This window comes from Scylla paramamosain, chromosome 11 (assembly GCF_035594125.1).
Source record: "Scylla paramamosain isolate STU-SP2022 chromosome 11, ASM3559412v1, whole genome shotgun sequence".
NCBI classification, from domain to species: domain Eukaryota; kingdom Metazoa; phylum Arthropoda; class Malacostraca; order Decapoda; family Portunidae; genus Scylla; species Scylla paramamosain.
The window spans coordinates 3,847,501-3,865,000 of NC_087161.1; the positions used below are offsets into that span (position 1 = coordinate 3,847,501).

Consider the following 17,500-nt stretch of genomic DNA (forward strand, 5'->3'; position numbering starts at 1 on the left):
TCTCTCTCTCTCTCTCTCTCTCTCTCTCTCTCTCTCTCTCTCTCTCTCTCTCTCTCTCTCTCTCTCTCTCTCTCTCTCTCTCTTCTTATTTCTTTCCTTTTTTGTATTTTCCCTTTTCCTCTTTTACTATCCTCTTTTCCTCCATCTTCTTTTCCTCCATTTCTCAGTTACCATGAAAACGCCTATTCCTCTTCCTTTTCCTCCTCCAGCTGTTTTTTTCTTCTTCAGCTCCTCCTCCTCCTCCTCTTCCTCCTCTTCCTCGTCGTCTTCTTCTTCAGCTCATCCCTCTTCTCCTCCTCCTCCTCCTCCTTCTTCTTCTTCTTCTTCTTTTTCTTCTTCTTCTTATTCTTATTCTTATTCTTCAGCTCCTCCTCCTCCTCCTCCTCCTCCTCCTCCTGATCCTTCACTACGTGTGCCAAATATATGAAAATTTCACCCCCCCTCTTTCCCTCTCCCATCACCCCACTTTCCCTTTCCCTCCCTCCTCAAATACTTACTGGAAATATGATGCAAATGCTCTCCTTCCGGTTATGGCTGGAAAGGGAGAGGGAGAGGGAGAGGGAGTGAGGGGAAGGGAGAGGGAGGGGAGAAAGGTGGTATCAGGTAAAATGTTAGTGTGTATAGGAAGGAGAGAGAGAGAGAGAGAGAGAGAGAGAGAGAGAGAGAGAGAGAGAGAGAGAGAGAGAGAGAGAGAGAGAGAGAGAGAGAGAGAGAGAGAGAGAGAGAGAGAGAGAGAGAGAGAGAGAGAGAGAGAGAGAGATGATGGAGGAGAGTCTTGGGAGAGGAAACAGAAGAGAGAAATATTAGTTGACAAATGTGTTAAGGAAATTATCTGCTATGGATGACTCCTGTAGCAGAGAGAGAGAGAGAGAGAGAGAGAGAGAGAGAGAGAGAGAGAGAGAGAGAGAGAGAGAGAGAGAGAGAGAGAGAGAGAGAGAGAGAGAGAGAGAGAGAGAGAGAGAGAGAGAGAGAGAGAGAGAGAGAGAGAGAGAAATATCGGATGAAGGTAATATTTCTTCCTTGCAACGATGGAATGAAGGGAGAGGGAGAGGGAGGGAGGGAGGGAAGGAGGGAGAAGGAGGGAGGGAGGGAAGGAGGGAGAGGGAGGGAGAGGAGGAAAGGCTGTAACCTCTCACTCGAACCATTAGTAATATTACCCCTTAAAATATTATGCGAGAGAGAGAGAGAGAGAGAGAGAGAGAGAGAGAGAGAGAGAGAGAGAGAGAGAGAGAGAGAGAGAGAGAGAGAGAGAGAGAGAGAGAGAGAGAGAGAGAGTAAAAGTTTTCAGTTTAGGAAAAGTCACCACGTCTAGAATCTTGCCTGAACCCTTTGGACTCAAGTTATAATGAGACGTGTTGTTGCACATTATTAACTCTCTCTCTCTCTCTCTCTCTCTCTCTCTCTCTCTCTCTCTCTCTCTCTCTCATATTTCTCTGTTCATATCGTAGAGTCATTTCAGAGAGAGAGAGAGAGAGAGAGAGAGAGAGAGAGAGAGAGAGAGAGAGAGAGAGAGAGAGAGAGAGAGAGAGAGAGAGAGAGAAATCAAAGTTTAATCGTGTAAAATTTAAAAGGAATATGTGACTACTGAAGAATATATTTTTACAGTATTTAACTCTCTCTCTCTCTCTCTCTCTCTCTCTCTCTCTCTCTCTCTCTCTCTCTCTCTCTCTCTCTCTCTCTCTCTCTCTCTCTCTAAGGCATACGAGAAGTTATGAATAGATTTTACTCAACTTTATTTCATTCCATACTTTTTTTTTTCTTTTATTTTACTTCGTTTTATTCTGTCATTGTTTCTCCTTCCATTCTTTCCCTTCATGCTTTACCAACCTTGATTTTTTGACTCCCACTTGGTTTGGCTGCAGGTATAATTGGTCTCCTTTCTCACCTTTATTCCTCTTTCGATGCCCAGGTGAAAGTTTGGATTTAATGCATTTTTCACGTTTTTTTCTCCACTTATGGCTGTGATGTGAAGCTTATTTCCATATTCACGTTAGGAGGCAGCGAGGCGTGAAGAGGGCGATGGATCTATTATTTATTTCCTATATGGGATCGTGGGGCAGGTGTTCTGTTGTGAGGTGCTATATTGCAGGTGAAGGCAAGGTATGGTTAGGTAAGGTAATGCTAGGTTAAGGTAAGATAGGTTAGGTAAGAAAATCAGGTCGTGGAAGGTAAAGGTGTGTGTGTGTGTGTGTGTGTGTGTGTTTGTGTGTGTGTCCTGAAATTAAGTAGGATTAGAACATTATGTAGGTTTGAGTTATTGTTTTTATTTCTTGGTTATAAATTGCAGTTTCATTTGTTTAGAATTAATACAAGTAAACTTTTTTTTTTATGTTGTCATTCTCCTGTTTATTTTTAGATGATGCAGCTTAGTAGGTTAATATTAAGCTGTCTGTTTTCAGTGTTAAAAATAAATTAGCTCGTTTTCTGTTGTTCTGTCAGTTTTTTTTTTGGGGGGGAGTTAATTTATTACGGCCAGGATAGAAAACGAGAACTTTGTTGTAATATCTAGTTTCTTTTATCTCGAAATTCAATCACTTTTATTACAGTCGGTTGCATTATATTGGTGTGTGTGTGTGTGTGTGTGTGTGTGTGTGTGTGTGTGTGTGTGTATAAGTTGCTTTGTTCATTTGATGCTGTGATGACGAAAGGTGTGTGTGTGTGTGTGTGTGTGTGTGTGTGTGTGTGTGTGTGTGTGTGTGTGTGTGTGCGCCAGTCATCATCATCATCCCTCGGTAACCAGTCTTGTGAAGTGATGAAGTTGTGATTATTACTGAATATTATTATTTTTTTTATTAATTCATTCATTACCTATCTATCTACTCTCATTTATTCTTGAAAAGTCTGGGTGCGTTTTTTGGCTTTAAATTCATGTACTGTACTTTATCTATTTATTTATTTTCACGTACGATTTTTTTTTTTTTATGTAAGTTTTCCTTGGGTGTTGATTGAGGAGCGGGCCAATTAGCGCCGTGTGTCCAGTCGTGACGTGTAATCAGATTTCTTTCGCTCGCCGCGCACACCACACGCACAGTACTGCCGCGGACTGGGCCAAAAATAAACAAAAACAAGAATCATGTGTAACTTTCCGGAAAAAAAAAAAAAAAAAATCAAAACACCGCTTTATTTTTTTCTACTTTCAAACACTTAGGGCTTTTACTGTGACTACTACCAAATGTTAAACTTTTACTATCACGACTACTAAACTTTACTTAACTCTTTTACTGCTAAACACTACTATTTTAAGCCTTTTTATTATTGCTGCTAACAAATACTTACACTTTTACTACCATTACTAACAAACAATATTAATACGACTACTACTAATTAACACGACTATTTATTTAACACTTTTACTACCATTACTAACAAACAATATTAATACGACTACTACTACTAATCAACACTTGACTATTTATTTATATAGCACTTTTACCACCAAATACTACTTCAATATTTTTACTAGCAAGCACTAAATAAGCTTTTTTTTTTTTTTACTATCAAGGAGGACTACTTAACATAGATACTACTACCACTAAACTACTTAACCCTTTTCCTTGCTACCAAACCCTACTAAAATTTCCTCTACTTTCAAACACTTATACTATACTAAACGGTAACTGAAACTTGCACTACCAAAACATTACTAGTATTAATCTCTTGAATTGTATGGTGCTTTTTTTTTTTACTTTGAGGGAATTGTAAAAAAAATAAATTGTTAGCATGGACACACCAGAGAGAGAGAGAGAGAGAGAGAGAGAGAGAGAGAGAGAGAGAGAGAGAGAGAGAGAGAGAGAGAGAGAGAGAGAGAGAGAGAGAGAGAGAGAGAGAGAGAGAGAGAGAGAGAGAGAGAGAGAGAGAGAGAGAGAGAGAGAGAGAGAGAGAGAGAGAGAGAGAGAGAGAGAGAGAGAGAGAGAGAGAGAGAGAGAGAGAGAGAGAGAGAGAGAGAAGAGGAGGTTAACTTTGCCTTTTCTAAACTACACAAGTATTTAAGAGACAGTAGTGTGTGTATGGAAAAAGTTAAGTGATGAGGAGAAATGAATCTGTGCAGCAAGAGAGAGAGAAAAAAAAGACGAGATAAAATGTAACGAAATCTATGAACGTGAAGTTGAAACGCTACATGATTATGAAATAAATACACAACAGACAAACACCAGTAAATTAATTATGTCTGCCTGCCTGCGTGAAGGTAATATATTAATAACAAAATAATAATAATAAGAAGAATAATGATAATTTCCCAGATTTAGATTATAAACGTGAGTATTTAATGTGAAATGTTGACGATGTGGGTGCAGGAGTCACGTTTTGTGTGTGTGTGTGTGTGTGTGTGTGTGTGTGTGTGTGTGTGTGTGTGTGTGTGTGTCTGTTCTAATGTTTGTCTATTTTTGTATTTTTCTTTCTGCTTCTGTTGTCTGTGTGTCCGTCAATGTTCCAATGTGTCTTTGTTTGTTGATCTGTTGTGTTTATAGATTTGTCTGTCTCTTAATCTGTACGTGCCTTTGTTTATCTATCTTATCTTTGTCTGTATCTTTCTGTCGGTCCGTTTCTTCTTCTTTTTTTTTTTTTTTTTTTTGTGTGTGTGTGTGTGTGTGTGTGTGTGTGTGTGTGTGTGTGGATCTATCCGTCTGTCTGTGAGTTTGTCCATATCTTGCTCACATTAAGGGACTGAAGGCCATAAACACAGCAATCTCACACACACACACACACACACACACACACAACACTTATACTTAAACTGCCCCCCACAAAAAAAAGCAAGCAAATAAACATACCAACAAACTGAAAACGTCTAAATGGAGGCATATTAAGTCATGTTTTCCTTTGACAGAATTAAAAGTGAAAAAAAAGTATATATCACGAGCTGGTGTTAACGCTTTTTTTTTTCTATTTATTTATTTTTCTATACATAAATTTTTTCCATAATCCTCTTCATCAGCTTGTCAAAAATATATACATTCTGCTCAACAACATTCCTGCAAATCGTATTAATGTTTTGCGGTTAACTTCACTCACCACCACCACCACCACCACCACCACCACCACCACCGTCACGTCTCGTAGTAGTAGTGACGTAGTGTGTCAGGCGGGGCTGCTGGGATGTTGTGCTGACGTTACCTGCTGTCTGGTCACTCACTCCCCTGATGTAGTCTGAGAGAAAGAGAGGGAAAGGGAGAGGGAGAGAGGGGAGAGAGATGGGTGGGGTATGAAGAAAGTGACGTAAAAATATTGCAGAGTGGGCAGCGAGAGAGCGATAAAGAAGTGTGATAAAGAACTGAGTAATAAAGAACAAGAAGGATAGAGTATTAACAAAACCGCATTTAAGTATTCAGTATTTCACAATCTTCGTGACTCTCGGTAAACAATAATTTTGCAACATAGGTTTTAAGTCAGATTCGCTGTAATGGATTTAATTCTCTCGACTTCACGAATATAAATAAATCAGCTTAGTAGTAGATTTCTTTCTATTCATTATTATTATTATTATTATTATTATTATTATTATTATTATTATTATTATTATTATCATTTGTGAGTATTGATAATAATTTCTTGTTATAATTGCTGTATTGTGTATTTTCTTTTGATTTCATTGTTTTCTTTTCTTTCTTGATTATCTTGGTTTTGTTTTTGTTATTTCCATGAGAGAGAGAGAGAGAGAGAGAGAGAGAGAGAGAGAGAGAGAGAGAGAGAGAGAGAGAGAGAGAGAGAGAGAGAGAGAGAGAGAGAGAGAGAGAGAGAGAGAGAGAGAGAGAGTTGGATTTGTTCAGAAAGATAGATTATCTGACAGACAGACAGACAGCTAGACAAATACAATAGACAAAGATAGATAAACATACATAGATTGATAAATAAAGTGATTATAGTAAATAGAAAAGTAATAGTAATAATAATACAAACCATAAATATTCTAGTCTTTGTTCTGTTTTAGCAGTTTTGTAATTACTTTTCTTTAATAATTACATTTCGTCCTCACGTTTATCACAGTTCCTTGTGTTACTTTACCACTTTATTCCCTACTTTGCTTCCTCTATTCCATTATTCATTTTTCCTGCTGCTTCTTTCTCTTACTATTCCATCCATCCAGCATCATTCTCTCTCTCTCTCTCTCTCTCTCTCTCTCTCTCTCTCTCTCTCTCTCTCTCTCTCTCTCTCTCTCTCATTCCCCTCTTTCCACGTGTTTCTCTCCTTTATTCCTCCTCCCATCATTTATCCATCACATTTCTTTCCTTCAGTTTTTTTTTTAATTCTTTTCCCCCCGTCTCTACTGTTCTCTTCACTTGTCTCCTCCTCCTGCTCCTCCTCCTCCTCCGCCGCCTCATCCTCCCCGATAAATCCATAACCCCAGCAGTTATTAAATATTTATTTATTTTTATTTTACAGTCAACTGATTTTGTTATTAATGTGTTCAGATAGGCGTATAGAGTTCACTGTAGGGTGCATAGTAGAACTTCCTTTCAGCCTTTCCAATCAAAAATTCCATGTTAGTTTTTCCACCTATTTCCATGCCAGCACAAGTTGGAGGGAGTGGTGGTGGAGAGGAGCCTTCTGCTGTGCTGCCCTGTCTCTCTGTCCTCTAGCTAGTTAGAAATAGTTCCCAAACAGCATTGCAAGAACCAAAAGGTCTGTTGCTGTTAGGCTTTTCTTTGTATTCCTTTGTATTTGTATATTCCTCCTCCTCCTCCTCCTCTTCGTGACCGGTGGTGATGTGACTGTTGTTGTTGTTGTTGTTGTTGTTGTTGTTGTTGTTATTGTTGCTATTGTTATCATAGTTGATGCATTTTTTTATTATTTTTGTCAATATCTGAGATTAAAACACACACACAGAGAGAGAGAGAGAGAGAGAGAGAGAGAGAGAGAGAGAGAGAGAGAGAGAGAGAGAGAGAGAGAGAGAGAGAGAGAGAGAGAGAGAGAGAGCATATGAATTATCTGTATTATAAAAGATGAATAAGAGCATGAATGATGAATGATGGTAATTATGATAATTCATGATAGGTTATCAATCTCTCTCTCTCTCTCTCTCTCTCTCTCTCTCTCTCTCTCTCTCTCTCTCTGGGATATCTAGTGAAATATGTTCAGTTCAGTAATAATAATAATAATAATAATAATAATGATAATAATAATAATAATAATAATAATAATAATAATAATAATAATAAATCACTGCCATCATCATTTTATCGATCACCATCACCTCTTTCATCTTTCCCCCACGTAGATGAGAAACACATTATTATTATTACTACTACTACTGTCAGCATCATCATTACTACTATTACTCTCACCACCACCACCACCACCACCACCACCGCCGTTGTTGTTGTCGTCATTGTTGCTGTCGTTGTTGTTGTTGTTGTTGTCACAGTTGTTTTCGCCGCGTGCCATTGTTCGTGACAGCCATTGTTACTAACTCACTGTCTGCCTGAGTTGCAGTAACACGCTTTGTCTTTCTGTGCATGCCTCTCCCCTAACCCCCTTCCCCTCTGTTTTCCCACTCCCCCTTCCCTCCCTTCCCTGTGTCGCTCTCCTTCCCTTAGCTCTCCCTTTCTCCCTTCCCCTTCCTCTTGGTTCTTTCTCCCTCCTTCCCCTTCATCCCTATCCATTCCAGCTGGCTCTCCCTTCTCACCTCCCAACTCTCCCATGGGTTTTTCTTTCTGTGTTCCCTTCTCCCCTTCTCTCGATTTTTCTCCTCTCTTCTCCCCTTACTCTCCCATCCACCTCGCTTCTCCCCACCTCTCTTCTTACCCTCTCCTTTCTCCCCGTCATTTCTTTCCCCTCCCCACTTCCCCTAAACCACTCATCTCCCTAATCCCTACTGTTTTCCTCCCTTTTCACCGTCCTTTCCCTCTCCCCTCTCTCTCTTTCTTCCCCTCCTCTTCTTTCCATGGTTCTTCCTCCCCTTAAATCACCGATACCTCTTTCTTTCCCTCCCTCTTTCCTCTCCACCCCTGTCCTTATCTCCATCGGGCCTCTCCCTTCTCTTTTCTTTCTCCCCTCCCTCCAACACACTTCCCCTCCCCTCTTTCCCACCTCTGCTTCCTTTCTCCTCCCCTCAGTCCCTCTCACAGTTCCCCTCCTCCTCCTCTTCTTTCTTCCTTCCATGAACTTCATTCTCGCCTCCTCACCTTCTCTCAAATGAAATACAGACACTAGGAGGAGGAGGAGGAGGAGGAGGAGGAGGAGGAGGAGGAAGAAGAGAAGTGATTTTGGAGTCTTGATGAAAAAATACAAACATAGGTGATTATTATATATTTCATTGATTTATTTATTTACTTCATTATTTATAACAAGTTCCATATTTCCACTCATACAATAATAATTAATTGCCAATGTGTGTGTGTGTGTGTGTGTGTGTGTGTGTGTGTGTGTGTGTGTGTGTGTGTTAATTGTTTGTTGTCTTTTACAGGTCAACTGGCACAGAGAGAGAGAGAGAGAGAGAGAGAGAGAGAGAGAGAGAGAGAGAGAGAGAGAGAGAGAGAGAGAGAGAGAGAGAGAGAGTTAGTTGACGTGCAATAACATACGTTTGGACTTCTTTTAGTTTACTCTCTCTCTCTCTCTCTCTCTCTCTCTCTCTCTCTCTCTCTCTCTCTCTCTCTCTCTCTCTCTCTCTCTCTCTCTCTCTCTCTCTCTCTCTGTCTCACACAAAGGGAGCGAATCTGAGAACAAGACGCTTTTGTTATATTCGTAAAAGTCTCATTTTTCGCAAGACTAATTATCTATCTCTCTCTCTCTCCTCCTCCTCCTCCTCCTCCTCCTCCTCCTCCTCCTCCGTGAATTTTTATCATCAGCAGTAATATATTATTGTTCTGCGAGACAATAACAATAGCAATAACAACAATAACAACAGTAGTAACAAGACCAGGAGGAGAAAAATGAACTCTGGAATAATAATAATAATAATAATAATAATAATAACAATAATAATAAAAATAATAAAGAAGAACTGCGAAACACGAAATGCTAACAACTAAGATATGTTTGGATTTATGTCATGTTTAGAGAAAGAGAGAGAGAGAGGGAGAGAGAGGGAGAGGAAGAGGGAGAGAGGCAGGCAGGCAGTCATCATCTCGCATTATGGAACAAATTTAATTATGATCTTGTGTCTAATCCAAATTCTCCCACACACGAACAGAATTACTTTGCGATAATAATTTCTGTTAATTAAGTTTATAATTACCTCCAGTGAGCTCAGGCTGGCAGAGAGAGAGAGAGAGAGAGAGAGAGAGAGAGAGAGAGAGAGAGAGAGAGAGAGAGAGAGAGAGAGAGAGAGAGAGAGAGAGAGAGAGAGAGAGAGAGAGAGAGAGAATGCTGTTAACCAAAATCGAGAAGAATAAGAAAAGGAGGAAGTGAAACTACTGTAGCAACACAAGTAAATATTGTAGTAGCAGCAGAAACAGTTGTTGTAGTAAGTAGTAGGTGTTGCAGTAATGTAGTAGTAGTAGTAGTAGTAGTAGTAGTAGTAGTAGTAGTACGTAGTAGTAGTAGTAGTAGTAGTACGTAGCAGGAACACTGGTAAAAAAAGAAGGCAACGAGAAGAAGACAACGAAGAAGAAGAAGGAGTAGAAAAAAAAGGCAACGAAGAAGGAGAAGGAAAAGAAGAAGGCGAAGGCGAAGAAGGAGAAGAAGGAGGAGGAGGAGAGAAGAAGAGAGGAGAGGAGAAGGAGAGGAGGAGGAGGAGGAGGAGGAGAAGAAGAGGAGAAGGAGAGGAGGAGGAGGAGGAGGAGGAGAAGAAGAGGAGAAGGAGAGGAGGAGGAGGAGGAGGAGGCAACGAAGAGAGAGAGAGACTCTCTCTCTCTCTCTCTCTCTCTCTCTCTCTCTCTCTCTCTCTCTCTCTCTCTCTCTCTCTCTCTCTCTCTCTCTCCAGCACCAACACCACCTCCATAACAAACTTACTGGACACAGCGTTGTTAATCTCTCTCTCTCTCTCTCTCTCTCTCTCTCTCTCTCTCTCTCTCTCTCTCTCTCTCTCTCTCTCTCTCTCGTGTCCATGTGGTTTCTTTCCACTTTCCAGAGATTCACAAAATAGTACGTATGTTATGGAGAGAACACTACTACTAGCAGTACTACTACTAACTAGCTTTTTGTGTGTTGCTTCCGTGACTGACTTCGTTGTTTTCTTTCTTTTTCTTGGCTTTTAAACGGAGGAGGAGGAAGAAGGGTGAGAGAGAAGAAAAAAGGCGTAGTAATATTATTACAACTTCTATTGCTGCTACTACTACTATATCAATTACGAACACATAAGAACACATAATTTTCTTCCTTTTATTATTGGCTTCGTACGGAGGAGGAAGAAACTAAGAAAAAGACCACTATTTACTACTACTACTACTACTACCACCTATTTTCATAAAGTAAGATTTCCTGATATAAAAAAAAAAAATGTTACGATGACACTCCCCAGTCTTACTTCCCTCCCAGCCTTGAGTGAGAGTGTGAGAGAGTTCAAGGTGTTCTGTTCTCCCAGGTGATTACTCTTCCCCTAATTGACTGTCACACCTGTAAGAGAGCTATGGAGGATTTACCTGTACTGTGGCAGGTGCGTTCTAAAAATTGCTCCCTTGAACGAACACAACACACCACTTCTATTTTTCCCTATCACTTTTCTCTGTCCCTTGATTAACTCCAATTCCTACTCTACTCTACTCTCTCTCTCTCTCTCTCTCTCTCTCTCTCTCTCTCTCTCTCTCTCTCTCTCTCTCTCTCTCGATTTACTCCAAGTCCTGCTCCTCTATCTCTCTCGGTCTCCTGATTAAGTCCAATTCTCTCTCTCTCTCTCTCTCTCTCTCTCTCTCTCTCTCTCTCTCTCTCTCCCCCTTTCAGATAATCTTCCCTGTCTTATCCCTCCTTTGACTTATTTGACTGCTAGTGGCATTTATTTGAAGAATCCTGAACAATTTTACTAACCTTTGCTAAACACGCGACAGTCTTTTCTTTTTGTGGGTATTGTTCAAAATTTAATATGAAACTGAAAAGGAGCAATAGGTACCAGAAGTAGTAAATGATTGAGGAAGAGGTAAACACACTATTACTACCACCAGCACCACTACTACTACTACTACTACTACCACTACTACTACTATACCTTCAAGTCAACACTGAACACCTGCAGTCTCTTTTAATTGTTGGATTCATCTGGCTCTGTGGTAAAGTGCTTGGCTAGAGGCTGTATATTTCCTGGCTCGATTCCAGCTTATCGTAGAATTCCTGGTGGGGGAGGCAGCGCTGTCTCGTAACCTTGTTGCTTCGCCATGAGGAAATAGTTATCAGTCTCTTCATCTCCTGTTCTGTAAAGAGAGAGAGAGAAAGAAAAGTATGAATTTCTATTTGTAGTGGCTCACTTTTTATCTCTCTCTACATATATACTCCAAACACCTTATATATAACATACATACATACATACATACATACATACATACATACATAATAAAAACAATGCCAATAAGCTTCCATGAACGACTAATTCAATTTTTTCCCTCCCATACAACACTACACACTTTTGCTCTCAGTGGAAAGAAATTCAACCTTTTTTTTTTCCTTCCTTCCTTCCTTTCCTTCATCAATAACTTTTTTTCCCCTTTCCCTCTCTCCTGCTCCTCTACTACGTCCTTCCCTTCCTCCTTTCCCTTTCCCTCCCTTTTTTTTTTTTCCCCTTCTGTTTCCCGCCGTCTTAATGGAAGTAATGTCTAGGGCAATATATGGAGGGGAACCTTTTTTCCTTCTCCTTTTTCCCTTCACTTTTTTTTCGTCATGGAGAGAGAGAGAGAGAGAGAGAGAGAGAGAGAGAGAGAGAGAGAGAGAGAGAGAGAGAGAGAGAGAGAGAGAGAGAGAGAGAGAGAGAGAGACGGGAGGAAGTTCAGTAGGGAAAGTAAATTATGTTTTTCAATCTCTCTCTCTCTCTCTCTCTCTCTCTCTCTCTCTCTCTCTCTCTCTCTCTCTCTCTCTCTCTCTCTCTCTCTGTATATGCAGCATTGTCAATAACTTCAAGGAAATGTTTTTTTTAGGAGATTTTTCTAGGAGAGAGAGAGAGAGAGAGAGAGAGAGAGAGAGAGAGAGAGAGAGAGAGAGAGAGAGAGAGAGAGAGAGAGATAATAATAATCAGGTAAGGGAGGAGGAGGAGAAGAGAGAGGCAGAAGATGGACGAAAGCTGTGGGAAGCAAGACAAGAAAAATATGTAGGAGGAATGAAGGAAAGATTAATAACAGGGAAGGGAGCGAAGAGGGAGGAACACGAACGAACGAAGGAAGGATAGGCAAAGACAAAAAGAAGAGGAAGAGAAGGAGAGGGGAGAGAGAGATAGAGGAAGGAAGGAAGGAAGGAAGGGAGAGGTGAAGAGGGATGGATAATGAAGGAGCGAAGAAATAAAGGACTGGAGGGAGAGGGTGGCGGAACGTCCTGGACGAAGGCTGGATACTCCCGCGGTGCCCTGGACATTGCCGGGGCTGTGATAGGGTCTGGCACGCGGGCCTTGTTGAAAAGCTTTGCCCAAAGGGTATCCAGGGCAACCTCCTTGTGCTGCTCGAGGACACCTCCAGGGGAGAATCCTCCGGATTGTCATCAACGGGCAAGCATCCCAGCCCTCACCTATCCAGGCCTCAGCTCCACAGGGTGCAGTGATTGGCCCGATCCTGTGGAACACATACATCGGTGACCTCCTGCAGCAGATTCCAAGTCTGCTTGCCTACGCAGACGATTGTAGTCTCTCCCGCTCCTACTGCTGCCCCGACAGTCAGCGTGCCGTCAGCTAGTTGGTGGCGGAGTGGGGAGAGACGTGGCAAGTCGCCACCTCCCAGGAGAAGCAGGCCATGGTCATGTCACGGTCCCCAGCTGTCTTCCAGGCCGTCTCAGGCCGCCTGTGTTTTGAAGGCCAGACACTTTCCCTCCAGGAACATGTCAAGAGACTGGATGCCGGTCAGTGGCGAGCCCTGCGGCTGGTGGGAACGGAGCAGCAGCAGTAACAACAGAAGGAACACAGTGGAGTTACGTCGCTGGAGCATCGGCAGGACGCGTCAGCGCTGGTTGTCCACCACAAGGCTGGAGGCCCCTCATCTCAGCTCACTGAGGCTTCCACCACGAGCTGTCCAGAGGGAGCCCAGGACCACCACCTCCAGGGACATGGCTGCTGCAGGTGCCTCGATCTCACTCCAGGCAGCACCAGCGATCATACACACCAAGAACCTCCAAACTGTGGAATGTATTCACGGCAGCCACGCCTGACTCTCAAAATATGGCACTTTAGTGAAACTGTGTGCCCACTGCTGGCGAGGACAACAAACACCCACATTGATGCTGTGCTGAATTTTTGTGTATAATAGGATAATTTTTTTGTAGATATTTTCTTCTTTGTATATATATGTATAGGCTTTTAAAAGGCAACACACAAAAAAAAAACGTGTTTTAGGCCTGTTGTTAACTTGTTAGAGAGAGAGAGAGAGAGAGAGAGAGAGAGAGAGAGAGAGAGAGAGAGAGAGAGAGAGAGAGAGAGAGAGAGAGAGAGAGAGAGAGAGAGAGAGAGAGAGAGAGAGAGAAATCGCAATATATTTCTTAGGGCTTCAATATCGCGCAAGCTTGCGACTAGGAATTGCAAATGATATTGTGACCAGGTTATGTGTCGGTGAAAGGGGAGGGGAAAGGGGGAGGAGGGACGGGAAGAGGAGGAGGGAGAGGAGGAAGGTTAGTGGGAGGGAAAGAGGATGGAGGAAGGCGAGGGAAGGAGGGGAAAGGTTAGTGAGAGGGAAAGAGGATGGGGGAGACACGAGAGAGAGAGAGAGAGAGAGAGAGAGAGAGAGAGAGAGAGAGAGAGAGAGAGAGAGAGAGAGAGAGAGAGAGAGAGAGAGAGAGAGAGAGAGGTGAGGGAAGTAAAGGTGGGGGTTAGGGGGGAGGATGGGTAAATTTAGAGAGAGCGGAGGCGGTGAGGGAGAAAGGGAGGGAAGGTGGAGGGATTGGAAAAAATTGGAGTAATGGGAAACAGGATGAATACGATGTGAGAGAGAGAGAGAGAGAGAGAGAGAGAGAGAGAGAGAGAGAGAGAGAGAGAGAGAGAGAGAGAGAGAGAGAGAGAGAATGCACAGAATGAGACTGACAATAAAACTACAATTTCACACATACATTTCAAACACTATACAACAAACAGCACGCCTCTAAAATAAGTCACAAGAACACAAGAACAAAAAGCCATCAGACCTACACATGGCAGCCCCTGTATAACCTAACCTAACCTAACCTAACCTAACCTAACCTAACCTAACTTAACCTAACCTAGTATTCTTATGGGGATATTACCAACTGAGGCAAGAAGGGCACAAAGATAGATTTGGAGGAGGTGCAAGAGTGAGAGACAAGAGAAACAAGATAGGAGAGCGGGAAGATTGAAAGGAAGAAGGGAAGTGAGGAATAGGAAGAGGAAAAGAGGAGTGATGAAGGAAGGCAGGAGAGGTAACAAAGGGGAGTGTAAGGTAAGGTGTTAGGAGGAGGAGGAGGAAGAGGAGGAGGAGGAGGAGGAGGAGGAGGAGGAGGAGGAGGAGGAATACTATTAACAAGGGGTGAGAGAGAACAGGAATGGAGAGAAGGAGGGAAGGTAAGTACTTCTGTTTCATTTGTATGCATGTAGTAGTAGTAGTAGTAGTAGTAGTAGTAGTAGTAGTAGTAGTAGAAGCAATAACAATGACAACAATTCTTATAGGAACAAGCATCATTTCGTAAACCATAATTATCTTCTTCCTTTTCACACTAAACCATGAAATTACAAAACTACTCCCTTTAATCTTTACCACAAACAAGGAGAGCACATCAAAATCCCACTCAGTCACTTAAAAGCACACAAACCTTGACATTCCCACCCTTTCTGACCACCACCACCTTAGCAATCTTCACCCATAACCCACAAAAATAAAAAAAAATAGTAATAAATCAATAAAATCTAACGAAAAAAAAAAGAAAAAAGAACAGCAACATTAATCCTTCAAGTAAGAAATACACAAGTTTCAGATTAAATTTAGGCACCCAAACCCCAAAAAAAAAATAACAACAATAATGAAATAAATGGATGAAATAAGAGATATATTCTAAAAACAACAACAACAACAACAACCAACATTAACCCTTAAAAAAGTAACAAAAAAATTCACGAGTCTCACCTTAATATAAATCCCTTACAAACATCACCCATCCCTTATTCACCCATTCACAATAACACACACCAACATTCACCCTATTCAAATCAACAACAGTCTATTTCAGTATAATTCAGACATCACACATCCTTCACCCACTCACTCACTCACTCACTCAAAACAACACAAACAAACACGAACCTTAATTCTACCCCTCTCTGATTAACAGGTGTATTTCTGAACCTTCGAAATTGCTGTAGCTTTGAATGGGGTTAACACAGGCGGCCTTCACACTCACACAGCACAGCACAGCACAGCACCACAGCACAGGGGGTGGGTTGGCAGTGTTAAGGGGAGTATGGACTGTCTAACTAAATGCAGGTAAAAGAAAAGATACGGTTCCAGCCACCTTTAATTACGAAGAAATGAACGTGTACAGGTAACAGCTGCAGAGAGAGAGAGAGAGAGAGAGAGAGAGAGAGAGAGAGAGAGAGAGAGAGAGAGAGAGAGAGAGAGAGAGAGAATAAGTGAAGTGGAACAAGAACAAGACGGAGATGTGACATATGGACACGCGGTGAAGTGAACTGAGAGAGAGAGAGAGAGAGAGAGAGAGAGAGAGAGAGAGAGAGAGAGAGAGAGAGAGAGAGAGAGAGAGAAATTTCCAGTAGTAGATTGGTAATAAATAGATGATGATGATGATGATGATGATGATGATGATGATGATGATAACAATAAACTAATACAAAAACAGACAAAAAAAATAGAAGGAAAGCATACTCACAAGATACTAAGAAAAATTTGCAATATCAAGATACGAACATGCGCAAAAATAAACAAACAAAACAGCCGGATATGTGAGTCAGAGAGAGAGAGAGAGAGAGAGAGAGAGAGAGAGAGAGAGAGAGAGAGAGAGAGAGAGAGAGAGAGAGAGAGAGAGAGAGAGAGAGAGAGATGAAAGGTCAGGTGTGGGAATTATCATCGTGTCTTTACCTTGCACACCTGACGTCCAAAACACCTGATCCTTCCCCTAATTAAGAGACAGGTGAGCGAGAATATACCTGTCTCACCTGTCGCTGCTCATTTTACCTGTAACTTCTGACGTTATAATAGTGAACCAGCTTTATACACACTCTCTCTCTCTCTCTCTCTCTCTCTCTCTCTCTCTCTCTCTCTCTCTCTCTCTCTCTCTCTCTCTCTCTCTCTCTCTCTCTTTCTTCTATCTTTCAAGCTATCTATTCATCTTTGTGTTTCAATCTACGTGTCAGGAATTTTTTTCTCTCTCTTTTCTTTCATTTTTTGTATTTCTTTCTTTCGTTTTCCATCCGCTCCTTTTGAAACCCTTTTCCACGAAGAGAGAGATGTGGAGAGGAGAGAGAGGACGCAGCGAGGGAGGGAGGGAGAGGAAGAGGAGGGAAGGAGGAGGATGGGAAGAAGGGTAAGGAGGAGGTGGGGGAAGACAAGAGAAACGGTGAAATGGATGAGAGGAAAGAAGAGAAAGTGGGAGAGATGGAAGGAGAAAACGAAAAAAGCAAAGGAGTAGTAGTAGTAGTAGTAGAGCAGTATAAACAAATTCCTTTTCCTCAGCTGAAAAAAAAAGCTAAAAAGAAAAAAAGTGGCGTTCCTTTGAAAAAAACGAGAGAGAGAGAGAGAGAGAGAGAGAGAGAGAGAGAGAGAGAGAGAGAGAGAGAGAGAGAGAGAGAGAGAGAGAAAAGAAATTCAAAACAGGCCACACTCAGACACCCTCCCTCGGGGCGCTACACATCCCACGAAACAAGAAAGCAACACACGCGGCCTTTGTTCCTCCTTGTTTTGCGTGGAGCAGGAAGGTTCCCAGGGGAGGGGTTCCTGGCCCGTCTCACCTGCCCCTTGTTAGCGCCCAACCCCTTCACCCCTTCTTCACCCCTTCACCTTCCTGGACACGTGGGGACATTGCCTTATGCTTCTTATATCAATGCTCCTCTTACACCTGGGAGGAAAACATACACATTTCCACAGGGCTTGCCTCGTGTAGGCCTGATGGCTTCTTGCAGCTTCCCTTATGTTCTTTTGTTCTGATGCATGTCATCTTCCTTGGTAATTTTTTGTACCTTCTGCAAATCTTAGGTGTTTTTCTTTTTTCAGTTTATTCACTTTTTTTATTTTGTTATAATTTCTTCGTTTTTGTTCACGTGAGGTTCTCTGACTAAAGGCAACGGAACTGAAGAAAAAGAAGGTCTGTTGGAGGTACCATCAAAATTTTAAGTCATTTTGCAAGTCTTCACATTATTAACTTTTTTTTTTTTATTTTTACTTCATTAATCTCGTTATTTTCTGTGACTAAAGACCACGAAACTAAAGAAGAGGCCTGCAAAAGATGTCATCCAAAATTTTTAAGTCGTTTTTGTTAGTTTACA

At 41.7% G+C, this 17,500-nt stretch overlaps 1 long non-coding RNA gene across 2 annotated transcripts in view; it reads right to left on the reverse strand.

Annotated features, from left to right (window-relative positions):
- Positions 1-4,874: 4,874 nt before the first annotated feature.
- Positions 4,875-17,500, reverse strand: part of LOC135104653 (uncharacterized) — an 86,773-nt gene continuing 74,147 nt past the window's right edge. Inside the window, exons 3-4 of one of the 2 annotated variants that reach the window (XR_010270474.1) lie at positions 11,081-11,282; positions 4,875-5,148 (exon numbers count right to left, since the gene is read on the reverse strand). This is a non-coding gene — a long non-coding RNA (uncharacterized LOC135104653). Of the gene's footprint in view, positions 5,149-10,463; positions 11,283-17,500 lie in introns of those variants that run through there. The other variant, XR_010270473.1, reaches the window with a different exon arrangement.